Raw genomic sequence first — 23,428 nt, 5'->3', positions numbered from 1 at the left:
ACCCTAACCCTAACCCTAACCCTAACCCTAACCCTAACCCTAACCCTAACCCTAACCCTAACCCTAACCCTAACCCTAACCCTAACCCTAACCCTAACCCTAACCCTAACCCTAACCCTAACCCTAACCCTAACCCTAACCCTAACCCTAACCCTAACCCCTAGTTGACTACCCCTAGTTGACTACCCCTAGTTGACTACCCCTAGTTGACTACCCCTAGTTGACTACCCCTAGTTGACTACCCCTAGTTGACTACCCCTAGTTGACTACCCCTAGTTGACTACCCCTAGTTGACTACCCCTAGTTGACTACCCCTAGTTGACTACCCCTAGTTGACTACCCCTAGTTGACTACCCCTAGTTGACTACCCCTAGTTGACTACCCCTAGTTGACTACCCCTAGTTGACTACCCCTAGTTGACTACCCCTAGTTGACTACCCCTAGTTGACTACCCCTAGTTGACTACCCCTAGTTGACTACCCCTAGTTGACTACCCCTAGTTGACTACCCCTAGTTGACTACCCCTAGTTGACTACCCCTAGTTGACTACCCCTAGTTGACTACCCCTAGTTGACTACCCCTAGTTGACTACCCCTAGTTGACTACCCCTAGTTGACTACCCCTAGTTGACTACCCCTAGTTGACTACCCCTAGTTGACTACCCCTAGTTGACTACCCCTAGTTGACTACCCCTAGTTGACTACCCCTAGTTGACTACCCCTAGTTGACTACCCCTAGTTGACTACCCCTAGTTGACTACCCCTAGTTGACTACCCCTAGTTGACTACCCCTAGTTGACTACCCCTAGTTGACTACCCCTAGTTGACTACCCCTAGTTGACTACCCCTAGTTGACTACCCCTAGTTGACTACCCCTAGTTGACTACCCCTAGTTGACTACCCCTAGTTGACTACCCCTAGTTGACTACCCCTAGTTGACTACCCCTAGTTGACTACCCCTAGTTGACTACCCCTAGTTGACTACCCCTAGTTGACTACCCCTAGTTGACTACCCCTAGTTGACTACCCCTAGTTGACTACCCCTAGTTGACTACCCCTAGTTGACTACCCCTAGTTGACTACCCCTAGTTGACTACCCCTAGTTGACTACCCCTAGTTGACTACCCCTAGTTGACTACCCCTAGTTGACTACCCCTAGTTGACTACCCCTAGTTGACTACCCCTAGTTGACTACCCCTAGTTGACTACCCCTAGTTGACTACCCCTAGTTGACTACCCCTAGTTGACTACCCCTAGTTGACTACCCCTAGTTGACTACCCCTAGTTGACTACCCCTAGTTGACTACCCCTAGTTGACTACCCCTAGTTGACTACCCCTAGTTGACTACCCCTAGTTGACTACCCCTAGTTGACTACCCCTAGTTGACTACCCCTAGTTGACTACCCCTAGTTGACTACCCCTAGTTGACTACCCCTAGTTGACTACCCCTAGTTGACTACCCCTAGTTGACTACCCCTAGTTGACTACCCCTAGTTGACTACCCCTAGTTGACTACCCCTAGTTGACTACCCCTAGTTGACTACCCCTAGTTGACTACCCCTAGTTGACTACCCCTAGTTGACTACCCCTAGTTGACTACCCCTAGTTGACTACCCCTAGTTGACTACCCCTAGTTGACTACCCCTAGTTGACTAGGTTGTTATATACAATTAGTTTGACTTAAGGGTAGACATGGTTTAGTCAATTTTCCTTCAATGCTTTAAAAAATGATTTGTTGCTTGAGAAGTTGTTTAGGATTGGTTAAGAAACCCTTGTGGTTAGTGTTAGGTTTAAGACAGTGGTATATTTTGGTCTACAAAAAAAGATGAAGAGGATTCAAAATGCTGGTTAAGATAATTCAAGAAAGAACTGAACATTGAACAATCTGGGTGAAAGATCCATGATTGGTGTGTGGATGGGAATAAATGATGATTCAAGTGACATAGTATCCAAGTAGATGACATCGATCCAAGATAAAGCAAGAAAAACATCAAAAAGCAGCATTTCCTCATGAGACCAGTGCATGTCCGCACGAGTGAGTGAGAGAGAGAGGGAGAGGCTCAGTCACAAGTCGGAGGGTGGGGCGGAGGTAAAAGGTGTCTGGCACAAGCTTCTCCACAGGAACAGAGAAGGCTCAGCTGAGTGAAAACACTTTACTGCATCACTATTTTTGTTAAATAGATTTTTGAACCTTAATTAGGTTCCAGATGCAGTTTATAAACTTGTAGCGTAGTTGAAGTGGAGTTTGATCGGGATATTCCATTACGCTGCATTTTTGACATCTGCAATCGGGTGCTCCGTTTACGCAACGTTAGCATGGTAATTTAGACAATAGACTGATGACAGAGTAACGTTAATGTTCGTTTATAAAGGTTAAAATGATGCTTGTGCAGTTGTGTCGAATAGTATGCACTTATGGGAGTTATATGGTACGTCTAAATTACTGTCTTTTGCAGACAGCAAGATATATGCTATAGGCTAGTTAACCTTAGCATAGCTTCCCGTCACTTTTTATTAACTCTAAACTCCTCATATACATTTGGGCACCCAGAAAGTCAAAAAGAGTGAGACTGCTGCTGAGCCATTTCTTGGTCCTCCACCAGTCAAAAAAAAAAATTCATGTTCTGTGTGGAAGCATTTTACAGTCAGTGGAGCTGCAGATAAAACAGTGACACTGTATAATGTGTGCAAAAGTGAAATCAGCAGGGTCAGAGATATCAAACATCTGTCAACATCTATGCGTAATCATTCATTTCTTTTTGGCTTCGTCCCTTTATCAATCTGGGGTTGCCACAGTAAATATATTTCTGCTATTGTAATACAAATGCACTATTGATACATTATCATAGTTTAATTGTCATGTTCAAAGATCTTAAATACCTTTATTCCCCTGCAAACATTTTTAATTGTTGCATTTGTCATTTTCCCTCCAAATAAAATTAAGCCAGAGGCACACAACATACGACCTCTAAAAAAGGTGCTGTAACATGTACCTATATGTAGCACCACAATATGATAGAGCGGCATAGCAGTGTTTAGACACTTGGTTGCTTTTGTTTTTATTAACTTGAAAGTGTTTCAGCTATTGAGTTTAATTGAACAAAGGGAGCAGTTTACATTGCATTAAAGGCAACTACTGATGGGTTGTGTAATGTTTCAAAGAGCTGTTGCAGCATGAGTGGAAAATAAAACCGTATTAGTGCTGCCTGGTCTAACAATAGTTTTAAAAGGGTTTAAACCATAGAGCACTCTCTGGAAGAGAAAAGTTAATCTCCGTTATTTCATTGACTTATTTTATACATGGTTTATTTTCTAACCAGTCATCTAAAATAATGAAATGGCCTATTATTTTATTAATGGTGAGTTTAATAATTTCATTGACATCCTGAGCATTTGAGACCTTTAATTCGCCTGACTGACGCAAGTTTATTGCATGCAGCACTGTATTTGGTAGCACAAATCTCGCTCTGATCCAGGAGAGAACTAAACCAATGACTACATGCAGACTTTCCTGCTGCACATCGAATAAAGCAAATAAGAAATGCTTATCGAAGCCTATGTTAGAAAGTAAACTTTAAATAATTGGACTTTGCTCTAAAGCGTTAGAGTGGCACTGCTGTCCAGGGTACTGTTGTATGATTTCTTAGTCTATATATGCTCTAATAAACTAGTCACATGAATGAATTTAATAAACTAATAGTCGGTATTGCTCTCAAAATAAATCACTAGGTTTTGACATGTTAATGAGCAATTCAGCATTTCAGCAGTAGGCCATTATGTGATTCAGTTATACACAAGTTTGACATTTATGGGGCTGTGTAACACTAGTGTTGTTTTGTTTTACTGATCTTTAATATACTGGGTAGCTATGCAAATATTTTCTAAAAATGTCAAGCTGATATATAGTGCTTTATATCCTGATGCATTTTCAAATCCATTTTTCACTTGCTGCGTTCATTTAATGTTTGAATACTTAACAGCCATCGTTTAACACGGGTGTCAAACTCTGTTCCAAAAGAGCTGCAGCTCTGCACAGTTTAGTTCCAACCCTAATTAAACACACCTGATCAAACTAATTGAGTCCTTCAGGCTTGTTTGAAACCTACAGGTAAGTGTGTTGGAGCAGGGTTGGAACTAGACTGTTCAGGGCTTCAGCCCTCCAGGAATTGAGTTGACACCCCTGGTTTAAAGGGTTATATTTTACCATCAAAATGTAGCATGTTATATACTTCTGCATCAAGCACACAAGTATGCTTCAGCACAACCCTTTGGATTGTCACATAGCCCTTGCTGTGGCAGTCAGACACTGATGCACACCTCAGTGAAGAGAGCAAGCTGTGATTGGTCAGCTTTGTAGAGCTGACAAGTGTGCCCTAACCTTGTCCTCATCTTCAGTCAGTAATTTTGGGGCCATTTCTGACAGCTACCTGTGTAAAGCCAGATTAAGCATCTGCAAAACTCCATTTCTTCATCTTAATGTTGCCAAACTATCAATAACTGATGCAGAAAAGCTTAGTCATGCTTTCATGACCTCTCAGTTAGACTATTGTAATGAGTTACTAGGTGGTTACCCTGCTGGCCTCACTATCAAACTGCAGCTGGTTCAAAATGCAGCTGCTAGAGTGCTTTCTAGAACCAAGAAATCACTACTCCAGTTTTCTCAGTGCATTGACTCCCTATTAAATATTTAATTTACAATGTTACTGTTTACCTACAAAGACCTCAATGCTTTGGCTGCCCAGTATTTGAGGGAGCTCCTGGTGTAGAGCATAATGATTCCTTTAAGACCCTATAGTGACCCACAAATCCATGTATTGATCCTGAAGGGTCAGTCTGTACACCAGCCGGTGACCTCTCCCATCTGCAGCAACTCCACAATGGATGTCCACCATTCTCCAGCGCCTAGACTCCAGCTCTGTACAGGAAGTTTGGCAAGCGGAGAAGTTATCATGCCCAACTGAGCCTGGTTTGAGGTTATTTTTCCCCTTTACTTTGGTCGGTTGGCAAACTGGCTCGCTTGGTTTGGGGCTTGTGTAGTTGAGCATGGAAGGATTTTCTTCATTGTTTGGACTTTCAGCAGTGAAAATTAAACGCCGAAATTAATCTTTCAAAACTGAGCTGATTTAAACCTCTCATACCTGATGTGAAAAAGCATGCACATGCTTAAAGATCCTTAGCCCGAACAGTTATAATAGATAGAAGTTTGTATGAATGTTCAAGAAACTGAAGCAGATAAGGGAGATTCCACAGAAGGAAGAATTATTTATACAAGGAGTGAATACGTTGTTGAGAGATTTCCAAGGTAACCCATATGCCCGGAGCACTGACCTGCCCAAAGAGCTGATTTAATGTGAATAAACCTCAAAGCAGCTGCCAGGCAAATTATACTGAGTTTTAAGGTTCTGGACAGATTTTAAACCAGTCAACAGAAATATCTCCCAAAGGGTTAACATAATTATGACCACTGCTAATGACATTGAGTACTGTGTGAAATAAATTTTGGAAATAGGTGTACTGTCTGTGCCAGTGGTTCTCAAACGCAGGCTTCCTATTAGTGGTACATGGAGGAATCACCAAATCATGCAACAATTAACACTTAATCCTTTGTGTACTAGAACATCAATGTGATCAGCATTGACTGTTTTATGTAGCGCACGATCACAGCACTGTGCTTTGTGTTTACTTTAGTGCAATGTGTCAAACTGTTGAAAATCAGAATCCAAAGCATGATTTGACTGACAAGAAAAGTGGCCAATCAGTCAACCTTGTCAAGTTTTGCGTTAAACGCAAGGGCGGGACAAAGGCTTTGAGTAGCAGAGACAAAAAAAACTGAAATGTTTTGTTGGAATAATGCTTCTTGCATGTTTTCACTATAGAGACGTCTTGAAGAGCAATTAAACCGGACATATTTCCTGCCTATTTGATGATCTACATCCATGTTTTGCTCTCCGACAGAGAGTCGACTCGCCTCTGACCTGTCACTCCTCTAAACGGTATGAAAGGAAGCCCAGGAATTATTCATCTTTGCTCCTTGACTAAATTTAGTCAAAAGTTTAAGTATTTAGAATTAGATTGATGCATGATCGATGAAAATGCTAATTGTCTTCTTTGGCTGTGTTAAGTTAAACTTAGTAAAGGTGGAACTTTATTACAAAGAATTATGCTGGAAATGTTTCTGGATGAGGTATTTGTGTGATTTATACATTTAGCTGTATTCTGATCTGTCTTAAAGCATTACAGGTCAAAGCAATCAGTTGTTACTTATTGTTTTTGTCAAAATTAACAATAAGGCTCTTAAAGCACTGCTTTGATAAGTGTATTGTTGTCATTTCAAATACCTCAAGTAAAATAGTCATGTTTTATTTTTACTGACAGTGTACTTGTGTTTTTTTAAGTTTGTATTTTAGTTTAAGATCAAATGTAAAATAAAATCTACATTTGATGTACTGCTATTTGAGAAACAAAATTGCCTTATTGTAAAGAAAAGGTGTAAAATATGTAAATAAAAGGCCAAATTTAAATCTTTCATACGTTAAATAAACCTTTCAAAGCTTGAAAATAGTTTAAAAAGGGCAAAAAATGTCTTTATTGCCTTAAAGATTGTGGTAGTTACCAGTGCTATTGAAAAACATTGTCATGAAAGGAAAAATAAATAACACCATACTTCTTAGTGTCAATTCCTATACATGTAGCTTTGGGATTTAAGCAATTAAACCAACTAATCAGGTTTAAACTTGATTTCAATGAAAATCTGATTTTTTTTTTCAAAAGTAACAAACTAGTACTTAAAAAAAAAAAAAAAAAAAAAAAAAAAAAAAAATTGTACTTTTACTTAATATTAGTATTTACTAAAATTTGTGTTATTTTAGCAGTGTATTGGTATTTTTACTTGAGTAAAAAAATTCACAAGCATTTAGTGCAGGTTTATTATATTAATATATGATTGATTTTTTTTTATATCAATGCAATGTTTTATGGGTTGCTGAGAATACATTTAAGGTCCTCAATACATAGCATATCAGTCTTGAAAAAATAAAATAGGTACTGGAAAAAAAAGTGCTTAAAATGCCTTGATTTTCATTAGGCTGTGCCTGTATGAACCCTGTCATAAGTAAATTTAACATATATTTGTCAAAGTGTATGAATGACAAAGCCAATATTTATGAGGTCCAATCAACATTTCCAGCTTTTGATGAATAGGCTACTATGAATACTTTAGATTTAGGTACAGCAGTTTTCTATTTACTTTTAGAACAGTGACATTTAATGAACTTTAAAAGCACATTTCAATTTATTGTTTTTTTTTATCTGCAAGCACAGTTAATGTTCAGACTATTTAAAATGTGTAAGTGACTGACAATAACATTCTTAATGAAAGGAATTAATCTGCCTCATTTTTAAACTGTGCACAGCTTAATTAGGCCTACAATGCTATTTTTTTTTAATACTGGCCATTATGGTGGTACTTGGAGAGATAATTTTCTAAGGTGGTAGTTGGTAAAAAAAAAAAAAAAAAAAGTTTGAGAACAACTGGTCTATGCTATTTTGTGTAGTTGTGAACGTCTACAATCACGCTATGTGGAGAGAAAATAATTCACAATAGAACCAAACTGTGATTTTCAATGTTTAAGTGAGAGCCTTAAAGTGAGGGCTTTTGTTTTTGAAAGGATTCTCACTACCAAAAGGAATTCTTGATACTTGAGATGTTATCACTTAAATTTGAGATTTTTGAAGAGGAAACTGGAACCGGTAAAGTTGAAATATTTAAAGGTTGAAATATTTATAGGTTGAAATATTTATAGGTTCCAATATTCCTAAGAAATTGAGATATTCTAAAAGAGTGAAGTGTGGTTACTTACACAGAGGTTCTGGGATTAGATTTTCTAGGAGTTACAGAAGATCTTATTTTTAAAACCAGCCATTTACACTAGATGTTCTGAGGAAGGTATGTAGGGTTTATTTTCCTGAAAAGTTCTGGGTTAGAAGTCTTAGAAGAATAAATATTTTAAATTTTCCCATGGAAATAATGGATTTTAAAGAAAGGGAAAATCTGGTCATTCTGAAAAGTTGTAAGGTTATAATTTGAGATTTGGTATTTTAAAGTGTCCCTATGGAAGTACTAGTCTTACTCAACCTTAATCCTAGTAAATTCTGGGGTTATAAATCTTCAGTAGATCTGATGTTAAAATTGACGATTTTTGGAAAAGTTTTCAAATGACTGGTGTAGGTGGTGTTGATGCACAATGTGCTGTTGTGTGGAGGTGCTAATCACCAGTAGAAGACTGGGCTTCATTTAAGGCCATTCACCCAAGACCACCTTCCCTGCGTGCTGTCCAAGTGGACCCAGGGGGGCTGAATACTTACCACTCCCCCAAGTGACCTTTTGTTAACACCGCAAGGTTGCCCAGGCCACCCGAGAAGAGTCTGAAGATGTTTCTCTATGAGGCCTACTCTGGCTAATCCAGAGACCAGGCTCCCCAGGATCCCAGATATCTCCAGGGAACAGGAGAGCCCTTGCCCAAATCAGCTAGGAGTCAGGAGTTAAAGTTGGCCATGAACTGGTCATTGCCTTCTCCTCACTCCCTGCTGATTTGCTCCAGAATACTTCCAGTCAACATCCAAGGAGTACCATGAATTCAAGATGAACAAAGAACTCGCCCAAATGTGACTAGAAACATTCAAAGAGATATTCCTGACCTCCCACTAATTACTAGAAATGAAAAAATTTAAGAGGCCAGGTCGAGGTTCAGTCTGGCGGATATATCTATGTAGATATATCATTCTTCTACCGGACGTCTCCCCTAAGGCAATGCAAGAACCAAGCAGACATCATCCTTATCAGGGATAACCGTTGGGAGCATTACCCTGAAGAACAGGAGACCCTGGTCCATTGACCAGGTGTTGAGACACAGCATTTCGGCAATGGTGATGACCAATTGTTTGTTTGTGTTTTTCTTTGTTCTTGTTTGTATATTTTTATTCAGAATTTGATTATCTGATGTCTAAGTTGTTTTTTCCATACTTTGATTATCATATTTAAGCTTATGAAGCCCTTTAAAATCGTGTTTTATTAGAGAATAGACCATATGCAAATGACTCATTAGTATTCGTGTTTTTAGACCAATCCTGTGTGTCCTCAGCTGAGTGTGCTTTCGGTCAGGTTTAATCCTTTATATCTCGGCCGTTTTTTAATGTTTTGGTTTAATTTTTTCTGCATTTTAATCGGTATATTGTATAGAATAAGTGTTGAGCAAATAAACTGTCATTACTGATCAAAAATATTTCTGTGAGGTTACCGTTTATGAGGAGTACAGCTGGTTTAGTGTGGTAATTCACAATCTGTGTATACAGATTATTGTCTACTTTAAGATAAACTGATTCATGCAGTTTATGGGAGATGATAGTGCTGAAGTGGTCATGTCAATGATATGATAACTCATACACATCTCAGTTGTGTGTTTGGGTTAGTATGAATTAACAGTGTACAAACAGTGTACATAATAAAATAGAGAAACAGAAAATACAGAAACATACCAGCAGCAAATATTTAAGATCAGCATGGTGAGGTGAGTACACAATGGCTGGGAGTAAAGAAGATAGAGGTGGAAATGAAACCAATTTAAATGGCTTTAGTTCTGTGAGAGAGTTTGCTGAGGAATTAAATACGTTTTACTTAAGGTTTGATGAGGGTGATTCTAAGTCAGAAATTTGACATTTTACAACAACACCTGTCATGTAGTAAATCCGTAAACATTAGTAGGACTCAGGTCAAAGACCTCTTTCAGAGAATTAATACTAAAAAAAAGTCCGGGCCCAGATAATATTGGTGGTAAGGTGCTGCATATATGTGCTGAACAACTTTCTGAAATATTTCATTTCATTTTTTCAGTCTCTTATATGTTGCAAATACTCTCAGTTCATCGGCACACAATGGTGTTTGTTTGTTTGTTTAGTTTTTTTATTTCTTTTTGATTTTGCAGGACAAGACCGGCAGCTGTGGTTGCCAGTAAGCAGATTCACTAAAGGAAAGAAAAACACAAGTTACAGCCAAAACCAAAGATGACATCAACTGAAAATTAAACTCTAGATAAAAATAATAGTGCTAAATATTTAGACAATATAAATGTTCTTTCTGAAGATCTCAGCAGAGATCATTAAACAACTTAAATGAGTGGAGCTTCACTCATTACTGAGCTCGGACTTTTCTGTCATGTGGACAAAACTCTTCATGGAGTTGCTGTTGTTCAGTTGGTCACCATGATGGAGGTCAGCGTCTGCTTTAGTTGGCCTCTTCAGCTGCTTATTTTAACACTAGATTTATTTAGGTAGCCATGAATCGTTGTGTTGATCACACAATTTGTATGGCATGAGAAGCCTAAAGGACATTTAAGAATAATTGTGATGAGGTTATTCAATTCACCTTTATTTAAAAAGTGCTTTTACAATGTAGATTGGGTCAAAGCTTTACATAAAAGATCATCTTATCATGAATCAGCCTTTCAATTACAACAATGGTGACAAACAAAAGAAAATCAATCCAGAACAACACAAAACACATTTTGAGAACTTTAAGTGGCACAGCTTATTTATGCTGCAATGCATGCTGGGATATTTGTACTATGTACCCAGCATGCATTGTGGCATGGATGAATCATGCAGCTTTTTAATTTTAGTAACCATGGTTGAGGTTCATATCTTGATTCTTGATGTCTTTGTGTCTTAAAGGGCCATGACTCCCCCCACTTTTGGTTAAAGTCTACTTCAATGACTTTTGATGAATTTTTCAAAAGATGCATGATTAATGCGCGTGGAGCTCCGCGAGCACAGGGCAGGAGTGGGCGTGGCCAGCAGGGGAGAAGGGGAGGGAACAACTGTTGTTGACAGCTCACAAAATGAGACAAATCGTGAGAAGACGCATGAGTTTATAGTTCCCAAAGTTAAAATGCAAAGGAATAAACAGTAATTTAATTCCCTGCTACATTTGTTATTTGTAATTTCATATACACATAACCACAATTTATATCATTATAAAGATAAGTGTGTTCATGTAAACCCTATAAATGAGGATTCTCCCTCGATCCCCGGGTCTAAATATAGATCTGAATGCAGACTCAGTGCAGCAGGTCTCCTGACCTGTCTATTTTAACCATTAGCCCTGCTGGTAATATAGAGGATTTAGGCAAACACAGCAGCACAGCGATGTGTCTGAATGTGAACGAACTCCTGATAAAAGTCAACGTCTGCCATTCTTCAATTCTCGTACTGCTCTCCTGACAAAAATGCTGGCAGCACACACACAGCTTTGCTGTATCGGCCCTGACAAGATCGAGGGGAAAAAAACATGCAACAAACCCCGTGGATCATGGAAACAAACACATACGAGCCTTCATGAACGGCTACTGCGTGCCGTGGGACCGTATCTCACAGCTTGCTTGAAACTGGCAGGTCTGCCTTCAGAAAGCACGTGCACTCATGAATAATTAAGCAGCCGGCTCGTCTCATAGGATAAGAAAACTCCGCTATGAATAATAATGAGAAACCGACGCGTCATCATTGCACTTGCAGTACTGCGCTACGTCGCCAATTTCGATCCGCCCCAAAAATCATTTTAAACCCGGAAGCTGAAATTAGATGACAAAAGCTCAAAATTATCCAGTTTTCCCCACAATTAAAGCTGACAGGTGCTAACATCACATCGTCTTAACTGATGCTCAACACACACACATCTGTTAATATAAAAAAAAAGTTCTCCAGGGTGTCCTGAATCTTTAAATGTGCTTCTTGAGCTCTCAAGGTTTTGCGTATAAAAGTATATTAATTAATTTTAATTAATTCTTGTTTGTTGACTCTCCATGGGAAACTTTCGTAATGCTCCAAACCGCGTCACATAAACCTGCAATTGTTTTATTTAAGTTATACATTACTAGCAATTATATCTGTAACAAATATTTATACAAATATTCTCATTGCCTTTGTTGCCATAGCTGATGAGTTTCAGATACAATAAGATAGAAGAGTAAAGGGTCAAGAGCCCAACTAAAGCAGCCTCTGATCTCCATGATGGTGAGGTCAAACTGGAAAAAAAAATCAATATAAAAATAAAAGCGCTGTTCATTATCAAATGTTTTTCAGTGGAGCTGCTGATGCTGTTTGTGGAGGTGTTTAAATCAGTTGCTTTGGTGTGAGGCTGTTGCTGTATGTGTTTATTTCTCATTCTCTCCTTCTGTGATTGTGCTCTTTAACATCATTTCAGAACTGTTCTGAGACCTGGCGAATCTGCATTTGACTGACTGGGTCTGAAAAACTTCTGTCTTATATAGCCTAGTGGACCGTGCATGTGCATGCTGTTACTGTGCTTCAAATGGCTTTTGGGTTTGAATCCTGCTTTGTACAAATGCTCCAAAATCAGGATTTTCTCTATTTTAATAATGCTACTGTGTTATGATGTAGTCTAGATAGGATACAGCTGCGGATACACCATCAATACAGCATCATTTGTGTAAGACTGTATAGCAATAATTCATATTTTTACAGTACTGTGACGGTTGGGTTTAGCGTTCAAATTCATTCACAAATAGTGTTTATTCTGATGTCTGACTAATGTTGAAACAAAACAATACAAGAACAGAGCATTTCAACATACCTGCATTCGAACCCAGTTTCCCTGCATAATAGTCAGGAACTCTGACCGCTCTGCTATAACACTTGTAGGTTCAAAGGTACAAAGTGGGTTTTAATACCTCAATTTGCTCAATTGTTCTTTGCTGAAGCTGCTCCAGAGCAATGTATAAAAATTACCCCTAGGTGTCACTGTAGAGTTTCGAAACGTTTCAAAGCTTTGACACATTTGCTTCAACTGTTTCAGTTTTATGAAGCCTCACTTTGCCCACCACTACTGTTAAATGAAGCGAGGAGAGCAAGCTGAAGCAGGATTTCTACATCTGAAACACACATAATACAGGTCAGTCAGAAGCAGAACAGAACAGTTTACATGCAAACTCTAATTCAACACACCTGAAGCAGCTAATCAAGACATTACTATGACAGCTGACCGGGAATAAACTCAACAGAAAACACCAGTGACAGACAGAAGATCCATCACAGAAGACTGATAACATGAACAGGAATACTTCACTCAGGTCTGGTGAAAGCAAAGACTCCTTCATTAATGAAATCACTCAACACAAGATATCCAGATCAAAGCAAAGCAGAGGTGTGTTTCACCTGTAGGGTTTCCATGCTCAGCATCACACTCCACCGCAGGTACACTCTGCAGCATTACACTGACCTGCACCGCAATCACAGCCTCTCTGAAAGCACACAGTCAGATCAGAACTCTGCCTTGAAGAGTCCAGAGGAAAAGGAAATTCAGTCTCTGACCTACAACTCACAGTAGGGGGCGGTAATGCTCTGTTTAAGAATGCAAACCGCCAATAAGACAAGAAGAAGAGCTCTACCTGCTGTTTCACCCACCTGTGTGTTTCTCCTCCAGTGTTTGCTCATCGGTTCACCTGTCCGTGTGTTCTCTCCTGCTCCTCTCGGCCGGTCAGCATCACCAGGTAAGCAGAAAGGGTTCCTCCACTATTATAGATCTGCTTGATGGTGTCTGAGACAGATTAAACACAGCGCTGTGGTGAATTCACCATCATTTCTCTAACACTCAGCCAACAAACAGGCCGAGAGTTACAGCTGATCACTCGCTTCACTGATCTGATCTGTAGACGAGCTGATGGAGAGGATGTGGGGATTTTATTCTTGTGCTTGTCTTCTTGCTCAGCTGTGATATTGCACTAGACAGATGCTGCTTCATCTTTAACATGTTCTCAGACAAATATAAGAGTTACAGTATAAACACAACATTTACATTTAGTCATTTAGCAGACGCTTTTATCCAAAACAACTTACAAATGAAGACAAGGAAGCAATACACAACTATAAGAGCAGCAATGAAGAAGTGCTATAGGCAAGTTTCAGGTCTGTAAAGTCTAAGAAGGAAAGTATTAGTAAAATTTTTTCCAAGCCTTCACAAACAAATAACCTCATTAAAGACTAATCAACAAAACTCCACATCATTTGCAAAGACAATCATTTGAACAAAAGCAACAGACACTGGTCTTATCTGAGAGCTGGAAACAGCAGGGTTTCTGAAGGGTTTAAGATGAGGCGTTTTCAAACAACTTTCTTCTTCTGTTTACTGGTGTTTGGCAAACAGTGTAAAGGTGCAGATTCTGCCACCTACTGGACTGGAGAGGGAAGTGCAGCTTAGTTTCACACAATGAGGACTGGAGGGACGGGGAGATCTAATCTGTTTCATCTCTTCTGCAACATTATGTTACCATTATCTTTTTGCTTTTTGCTTTTCTGCAATCTAACAGTGAAAGGGTTTTCCCACCCCAATCTTTAGTGACTGAAACTGCTGGCATATTTGTTGTTGACATTACACTAATATACGTGAGAGTGTTTCAGTCCACAATAACAGCTTTCATTTGTGTTTCGTCATTTTGTATGAAGACACATCCTGAAGCCCACATCTGACTCCTTTAGAGTCTCTTTCACTAAATACTCTGCTTTCTCTTTCTGTTAGCACAACATGCCAAAATAAAGATGTCTGGAAAGCTCCAGAAATGATCCTACAGTGTGTTTTCAATAGTTTTCATTGTTTAAGGCCGGTTTGAGAAGCAGAGCTGTATATTGAACTGCTGTAAGCTATTGCTGATCTCCTGATCTGTTAAATGATGGCTTCACCCCATTACATTCATCCCTTTTTACATTTATCTAATCCGTTTTGGATATGAGTATTAAAAGTCAACTTCTCCCTCTATAATCCTGGAAATCTGCCTCAGTTGTTTTAGTATGTGACCATGTGTGTGTTTACCTTTGAGTTGTTCCCTCTTTTTCAGAAATGGGTTAGTAGTGATCCAGATATTGAGAAGCTGAATCCTCTTCTCTGTCTTCTGTTTACTGCCCTCGGTGTGTAATTTACTACATATATTTTATTTGTATCCTGCTTTCACACAGCAGCAGAGTCTGTATAATGATGACGCAGTTGTTTACTCTGCATTCACTGAGTCTTTTCCCTCAATGCTGATTTCTGATTCTGGATGAACACATGATCCTGTGACTCTGATAATTCCTGCTATGCTTGTGTTCAGATATGTGCAGTGTGTTTGCGTGTGGTACACATGTTGAACACACACTCTGTATGCTCGTTGATGAGGTTTGGTTTGGTTTGTTGGTCTGATTTTTTTGTCTCTGCTGGGTTGTTGTGAAACTCCTGTAAATCAGCTCAGTGTCTGCTGTTCTAGTGTCTGAAGCACTGTGTGCGCCACCACCACACATCTATAATCTAATACTGAGATCGTCTGTCACACACACATTGCCATTCACTACCAACCAAACACTCATTATATTTAATGTTTCTTGCCTTCATCTTTTCCCTGACGTGTACAGCCCTGTACAGTTTCACACCACCATCCTAAACTGATTCACAAATTCTCATTATTGATTTACACATAATGCCGTTTCTGTTTACAGTAACATATTTTAGAATAATTATTTCCTTCTGTTTTCTATGTTCATCTGTAAAGTGTTTTTGACAAATCTACAAGGCAAAAGTCCCTTAGAAATAACTCTGACCAGATACCCTCTGTATCTGTCATTTACACCTGATTTTCTAAGTGTCTTCATTAATCGCTCATTGATCTCTGAGATGCCTGATAGACTCGCTCTGTTTATTTCTGCTTTCATGTTTCAGTCATAAAGCTGGATCATCATAACCCTGCTCTGATTGTGTTCTTCATTTCCAGCTGTAACATTTCATTTTTCTTTTCCTAAATTTTACACCTCGTCTCTGCTGTTGTACAATCTCTGCCTGGTCTAACAGTATTTTGGGAATTTCCCCTTTTATGCCAGGTTGTATTATGTACTTCTCATGTTTTGCTGACTCGTGATAAGATGATGTGAAGTTGCCTTGCAGGCAGAGCTCTTAGTTGCCAGAGAGAAATGACATTTCTGAAATGCCGCATTTAATAAATCATTATTTTGTGTGTGTATGTGTGTGTGTGTGTGTGTGTACAGTGTGTGTACATGACTCCAGTATCTCCTTAAATATGACTTATCCTTTTTTTATTTGTTTTAGCACACTTCATCATTGTATTTTCAGTATGCTTCTGGAAACTCTGACTCCTTGCCTGATTCCTTGCTTGATATCTATAGCGTTGACTGCAAATGCAAAGACTCTAATGTTCTGCATCAGCTTCATTAGCAGCATTTTCCTCATTGTCTGATCTCCATGGTCTCTACTTTTCTCTCAGTCCTGAAACTCTGGTTCTGTTTTCTATCCTGAAGTGGTAAAGTGTGATGTGATGGTCTTTGCTGTGGATCTTTCTCTGCCAAAGAGCTGAAGCAGAAATGAGGTTTATAGACGTTAATTGTGATCTTCCCTCTGTTCAGTTTCAGTTCATCTATATATTTAAATCCTCCACTCAGCACTGTATTATTTGATTGTTTTACACACATTCCTCTCCATCTCTTCCCTCTGCATATATGAGCATAACCTGGAAAACAAACCGGCTGCGTCTGACTATATGATTAAACCCAGCTGGTTTAATAAAGTCCTTCAACATCTGTCCTACTGTGCTGGAGGTGTTTTATGAGTCGCAGGTTTTGTCTCTGTTTTGGGGGTTGAACTTGATTATCTGATGCTGGTGTCAGAAAGAAGGATGTTGTCAAATCTCAGACAACACCACACACACTTTATAACTTCCTGATAAACACAGGAGTGTGTTCATCTAAACACTGATATTAGCTAGGTGCTCCACAGAGCGACACCAATATCTGTGCATACCTGTGTCTATATATAAAAAAAAAAACTTCTTTAAATAATGAGTTCATTGTGTAAAATTGTTTATTTTTCATTTTATGTATTCTTAATTGAGCTGTTGAAATAAACTTGATTTCCCTCTGGGTTTAATAAATCTTTGTGTGGTTTATGGGCTGATGTGGACGCGATCAGCTGAAACCTGCAGTGTATTTTGAGAATAAAAGTGTCTGTAAAACACAGATCTATACTACTCAACACTATTGTACAGCCCTCCACACTGCGAGCTTCCTCTAATGGCAGAATAACTCTGATTTGTAATTAAAATTTCTATGTTTTGTGTTATTTATTTAATCCATTATATAAAGACCTTTAATCAACATGTCTGAAGCGGCTGTCAATGTTGGCTGGACCCGACTGTATCAGGAAAGCACATTATACAGCGCAGTGACGGCGGCGGCAGAAGGTACGTCTGACCATCAGTTTGAGTGTTTCTTTATGTCTTTAGTTTTTTAATAACCAGATAAACTCAGCAGCTATGATGACGTGTGTAGTTATGAACAAACCCTGTGTGCATCCCCAGACCTGCCCTCAGTAATCTCCATCTGTGTACTGAAGTTAAACACTAATGAACGTGACCTGACTGATGCTGTGTGTTACTCACCTAACAGCTCTTTCTCAATGCTAAACTGCATCAGTCGTGTTGCTGAATAACCCATACAGTTAAAGAATCCGTCTCTGTCAACAAATGTCCTTTTTTTGTCTGAGGAGAAGTGATGATGAGTGTGTCTTAACCTCCAGGTCTTTCCGCATCCATGTGGAAGATTCGCCATTAGTCTGAAGATCCACACTGGAGAAACCTGAAGATGCAGAACACAGAAGTCCAGTATGGTAGAGCGATTCAGAATATCAACATGATCTACATCACAGGAAGCCAATGTGACACACACACACACACACACACACCATTGCAGTAATATGGAAGATTATACTTGTTAAACTGTCCATCTTCTTTCTCTGTGTGTGTCTTTACAGGTACATGCATTCAAAATGGCGCCAGTGAATGCACACACAACTTACACATGAGGGTGAACTACACGAGTAAACCAGAGGACAGATGAGCGTTCCACTTGGTTATCAACAGCTGAGTGATCCACTTGGTTATTGACAAGTATTCATTCCACTGGGTTATTGACAGGTGAGCGTTCCATTCAGTAATCTACATGTGAGCCTTACACTGGGTTTATCTGTAGGTAAGCATTCCTCTGGGTTATTGACAGGTGAGCGTTCCACTGGGTAATCGTCAGGTGAGCGTTCCACCGAGTAATCGTCAGGCGAGTGTTCCACTGGGTAATCATCAGGTAAGCGTTTCACTGGGTAATCGTCAGGTGAGCGTTCCACTGGGTAATCATCAGGTGAGTGTTCCACTGGGTAATCATCAGGTAAGCGTTTCACTGGGTAATCGTCAGGTGAGCGTTCCACTGGGTAATCATCAGGTGAGTGTTCCACTGGGTAATCATCAGGTGAGCGTTCCACTGGGTAATCATCAGGTGAGTGTTCCACTGGGTAATCATCAGGTGAGCGTTCCACCGAGTAATCGTCAGGTGAGTGTTCCACTGGGTTATCATCAGGTGAGTGTTCCACCGAGTAATCGTCAGGTGAGTGTTCCACTGGGTTATCATCAGGTGAGTGTTCCACCGGGTAATCATCAGGTGAGTGTTCCACTGGGTAATCGTCAGGTGAGCGTTCCACTGGGTAATCGTCAGGTGAGCGTTCCACTGGGTAATCATCAGGTGAGCGTTCCACCGAGTAATCGTCAGGTGAGTGTTCCACTGGGTAATCGTCAGGTGAGTGTTCCACTGGGTAATCATCAGGTGAGTGTTCCACTGGGTAATCGTCAGGTGAGCGTTCCACCGAGTAATTATCAGGTGAGCGTTCCACTGGGTAATCCTCAGGTGAGCGTTCCACTGGGTAATCGTCAGGTGAGCGTTCCTCTGGGTAATCGTCAGGTGAGCGTTCCTCTGGGTAATCGCCAGGTGAGCGTTCCTCTGGGTAATCGTCAGGTGAGCGTTCCTCTGGGTAATCGTCAGGTGAGCGTTCCACTGGGTAATTCATCAGGTGAGCATTCCACCGAGTAATTATCAGGTGAGCGTTCCACTGGATAATCGCCAGGTGAGCGTTCCTCTGGGTAATCGTCAGGTGAGCGTTCCTCTGGGTAATCGTCAGGTGAGTGTTCCTCTGGGTGATCGTCAGGTGAGCGTTCCACTGGGTAATCATCAGGTGAGTGTTCCTTTGGGTAATCGTCAGGTGAGCGTTCCAATGGATTATTGACAGGTGAACCTTCCGTTGGGTTATCATTAGGCAAGCGTTCTGCTGGGTAATTGAGAGGTGAGCGTTCCACTGGGTAATTGTCAGAACATTCGTTAAATTGTGGTACTCACAGGTGAGAGTTTGTCTGGGTCATCAACAGGTGTCACTGACAAAAGCTGAGCATTCTGATGGGTGATCAACAGGTGAGCGTTCCACTGGGTTATTGACAGTGTGAACTTTCTGTTGGGTTATCATTACTTAAGCGCTCTGCTGGGTAATCGTCAGGTGAGCGTTCCTCTGGGTAATCGTCAGGTGAGCGTTGCTCTGGATTATTGAAAGGTGAACTTTCTGTTGGGTTATCATTAGGTAAGCGTTCTGCTGGGTAATCGTCAGGTGAGTGTTCCTCTGGGTAATCGTCAAGTGAGCGTTCCACTGGATTATTGACAGGTAAACCTTCCGTTGGGTTATCATCAGGTAAGCGTTCCGCTGGGTTATTGAGAGGTGAGTGTTCCACTGGGTAATTGTCAGTAGAGCATTCATTAAATTGTGGTACTGACAGGTGAGAGTTTGTCCGGTTCATCAACAGGTGTCACTGACAAAAACTGAGCATTCTGATGGGTGATCAACAGGTGAGCGTTCCTCTGGGTTATTGACAGGTGAGCGTTCCTCTGTGTTATTGACAGGTGAGCGTTCCTCTGGGTTATTGACAGGTGAGCGTTCCTCTGGGTTATTGACAGGTGAGCGTTCCTCTGGGTTATTGACAGGTGAGCGTTCCTCTGGGTTTTTGACAGGTGAGCGTTCCTCTGGGTTATTGACAGGTGAGCGGTCCTCTGGGTTTTTGACAGGTGAGCGGTCCTCTGGGTTTTTGACAGGTGAGCGTTCCTCTGGGTTTTTGACAGGTGAGCGTTTCTCTGGGTTATTGACAGGTGAGCGTTCCTCTGGGTTTTTGACAGGTGAGCGTTCCTCTGGGTTATTGACAGGTGAGCGTTCCTCTGGGTTTTTGACAGGTGAGCGTTCCTCTGGGTTATTGACAGGTGAGCGGTCCTCTGGGTAATTGTCAGTAGAGCATTCATTAAATTGTGGTACTGACAGGTGAGAGTTTGTCCGGTTCATCAACAGGTGTCACTGACAAAAACTGAGCATTCTGATGGGTGATCAACAGGTGAGCGTTCCTCTGGGTTATTGACAGGTGAGCGGTCCTCTGGGTTTTTGACAGGTGAGCGTTCCTCTGTGTTATTGACAGGTGAGCGTTCCTCTGGGTTATTGACAGGTGAGCGTTCCTCTGGGTTATTGACAGGTGAGCGTTCCTCTGGGTTATTGACAGGTGAGCGGTCCTCTGGGTTTTTGACAGGTGAGCGTTCCTCTGTGTTATTGACAGGTGAGCGTTCCTCTGGGTTATTGACAGGTGAGCGTTCCTCTGGGTTATTGACAGGTGAGCGTTCCTCTGGGTTATTGACAGGTGAGCGTTCCTCTGGGTTTTTGACAGGTGAGCGGTCCTCTGGGTTTTTGACAGGTGAGCGTTCCTCTGGGTTTTTGACAGGTGAGCGTTTCTCTGGGTTATTGACAGGTGAGCGTTCCTCTGGGTTTTTGACAGGTGAGCGTTCCTCTGGGTTATTGACAGGTGAGCGTTCCTCTGGGTTATTGACAGGTGAGCGTTCCTCTGGGTTTTTGACAGGTGAGCGTTCCTCTGGGTTATTGACAGGCGAGCGTTCCTCTGGGTAATCGTCAGGTGAGCATTCACTGGGTAATCAACAAGTGAGCATTCGTTAAACTGGTTTTGAGAGGTTAGGGTTTGTCCAGGTCATCAACAGGTGGCAACGACAACAGCTGATCATTCTGATGCATTATCGACAGGTAAACATTCCTCTGGGTTATCGACAGGTAAGCATTCTGCTGAGTTATCGACAGATGAGTTTTCCACTGGGTTGTTGACAGGTGCTTGTTCTTCTGGGTCATTGCTAGGTGAGCCAGTGAACGGTCACGTGATGAAGCAAAAGGTGTCTTATTACCGTGTAAACAGGTCAACATCAGTCATGTTAAACTCCCCGACTCTCTCTGTCACGTCTTTGAGGTCATGCCAGAGGTGTGGACTCGAGTCATGTGACTTGGACTTGGACTCGGACTCGAGTCATGATATTGATGACTTTAGACTCGACTTTCCAAAATATAAAAAGACTTGCAACTCGACTTGGACTTGAACATAAATGACTCGTGACTTTGACTTGAACATAAATGACTCGTGACTTTGACTTGAACATAAATGACTCGTGACTTTAACTTGGACTTGCCCCTATTGACTTGTAAAGACTTGCTGCATCCCATAAAAAGAAGATGGAAGATGAAAAGTATTTTGACATGGACCGCTCTCTCTCTCTCTCTCTCTCTCTGTTTATGTGTGCGTGTGTGTGTGTGACAGAGAGCATGCGCGCATTCGGCATGACATCTAATCAAAGCACGATAGATTGTTTTGAATTAACAGCGTCCAACGTGACTACTTTGAGGGGCCGGAGTGGACAAAATTCAAGCAAACGCAGAGAGAACGAGCCAATACTCAGCCTCTCTCACACTCGTACATTCGATCTCTCGCGCGTGAATTCAGTCTCTCTGCGTTTGCTTGCCTCATACCTTTTGTGTTTTTGCTCTCCAGAGATCCTCCTGTTAAATTGACCCTTCGCTAAGCCACACCCAAAAACCGCCACACACCAATTGCGGCTTAGCAACCGTAGCTACACGCAGGAGCTCTGTCAAGCTTTCGAGTGAGGGAAACAAGCCAAAGTGTTGCGCAATTGGATTTTGCAAATCTTACACTCGTTATCCTTAATGTCTGGACAGGGTGGTGGGATTTTTTCCCTTTTCAAAACCCAAGAGGAGAAATGCCAGTGTGGATCAAGCTGTGTGAAGCGCGCTAAAGGAGCGGAGATAAGTTGGTGTTGTTTTAATATTCCTGACACATTCAGTGATAGACAGCAGTAACTCACACACCACTAACCCTAAACAGATGTAAACTGTGTTCCCTACGAAAAACAAAGCAGGTAATGTTTCCCAGCTGTCTTTTTCTTTTTTACACTCTATTATGAGCACTGCTCCATTTAAACCCTCACCATAATAGTCATTCTAACAGCAATTATATTTCCATCTGTTTAAAAACCGAGATGTGATCGCAAACTGAGCACTTGCGATCAATATATATTTATATATATACTAATATTTTTATATAATAATATTTGCTGGTAGGGAAAATCTTTGTTTACTTCTGCTATTCATACTTTAATTTGCATTTCAATATATTTTTCTTCCACTTATCTGTAAATTAGAATAAAAACTGGATAAAGAGCACTCAAACATGCTGACAGTAATAGGTACTGTACACTGTTATGGGTCAATGATGCTGATTTTCGGCACAAATCCATCAGTTTCTTATTATGTTATTGGGTAATTTTAAATTTCACCTCTCCTGCTGTGCATGAACTGAGCTGTTGAATGGTCAGCGTATGAGGCGGCTAGGCTTTAGCTTCAATGTTGATTAAGTTATTCTCTAATTGGTTGCTATTATGTTGTGAATATACCCCTGTAATGTATACTGCAGTCCTTTTTTGTCCGGCTTTCTCAGATATCTCACCTGTTTGCCAAAAATGACTAATTATACCCCTGGGAATGTCTGACACCAGCGCATACACACTGTAATAGATGTGCCAGGCACGAAAGCTTGACAGGCGTAGCAACAGTAACTAAGGAGGGTGGGGCTTAGAAAGGGTTATTTCAGGAATGTTGATATGGTCTTTTATAGCTACACTATTTATTAACAATACACGAAAAATTAAAAGGTTCAGGTAAATTCTATAATAAATTCTAGTGTTTTTGAGTGTTATACTGCCTACTGTATTATTTACAAATTGTTAATGAATGCTTCAGCATACAGTAGTATTAACTAATATGATTACTATATTATTAATTTAGTGAACAGATAAAATAAAATACAAAGTGTAGTTACAGTAAAGTGTGGTGAATTGTAGTATAAAATACCCTATATTGTAAAGTAATACAGCACTGGCTAATTTGTTTATATTACACTTGTGTTACCATAGCAACTACAGTATTACCACAACTGATCAATTGAAGTTCTTTACTGTAGTAGGCTACTGTTTAAAACAAAGTACATACCAGTATACGTGTTCAGGGGCCCTGCGGAACAGCTTTCCTCAAAATGAAGAGGATGACATGGAAAATGTCCTCCACAATCTCATCAGCAAAGTGGAAGCCAGCAGACACTAGTTCACTTTATTTTAGTTGCCATGATAA

General features: G+C 40.5%; 2 long non-coding RNA genes across 2 annotated transcripts; one reads left to right on the top strand and one right to left on the bottom strand.

Moving 5' to 3' along the window:
• Positions 1-12,565: 12,565 nt before the first annotated feature.
• LOC141380584 (uncharacterized) lies at positions 12,566-14,182 on the bottom strand. The gene is made up of 3 exons (XR_012398854.1): positions 13,474-14,182; positions 13,225-13,310; positions 12,566-12,941 (listed from the first exon to the last, which is right to left on the bottom strand). It is a non-coding gene; the product is annotated as an uncharacterized lncRNA (long non-coding RNA).
• Positions 13,463-21,451, top strand: LOC141380585 (uncharacterized). Its single transcript, XR_012398855.1, has 6 exons — positions 13,463-13,559; positions 17,188-17,285; positions 17,621-17,758; positions 17,855-20,028; positions 20,083-20,696; positions 20,751-21,451. It is a non-coding gene; the product is annotated as an uncharacterized lncRNA (long non-coding RNA).
• The last annotated feature ends 1,977 nt before the right edge of the window (positions 21,452-23,428 follow it).

The sequence above is a fragment of the Danio rerio genome, chromosome 23, assembly GCF_049306965.1.
Source record: "Danio rerio strain Tuebingen ecotype United States chromosome 23, GRCz12tu, whole genome shotgun sequence".
NCBI lineage: Eukaryota > Metazoa > Chordata > Actinopteri > Cypriniformes > Danionidae > Danio > Danio rerio.
Note: the sequence above shows the minus strand (reverse complement) of the source record. Positions and strands in the feature narration are given on the sequence as shown.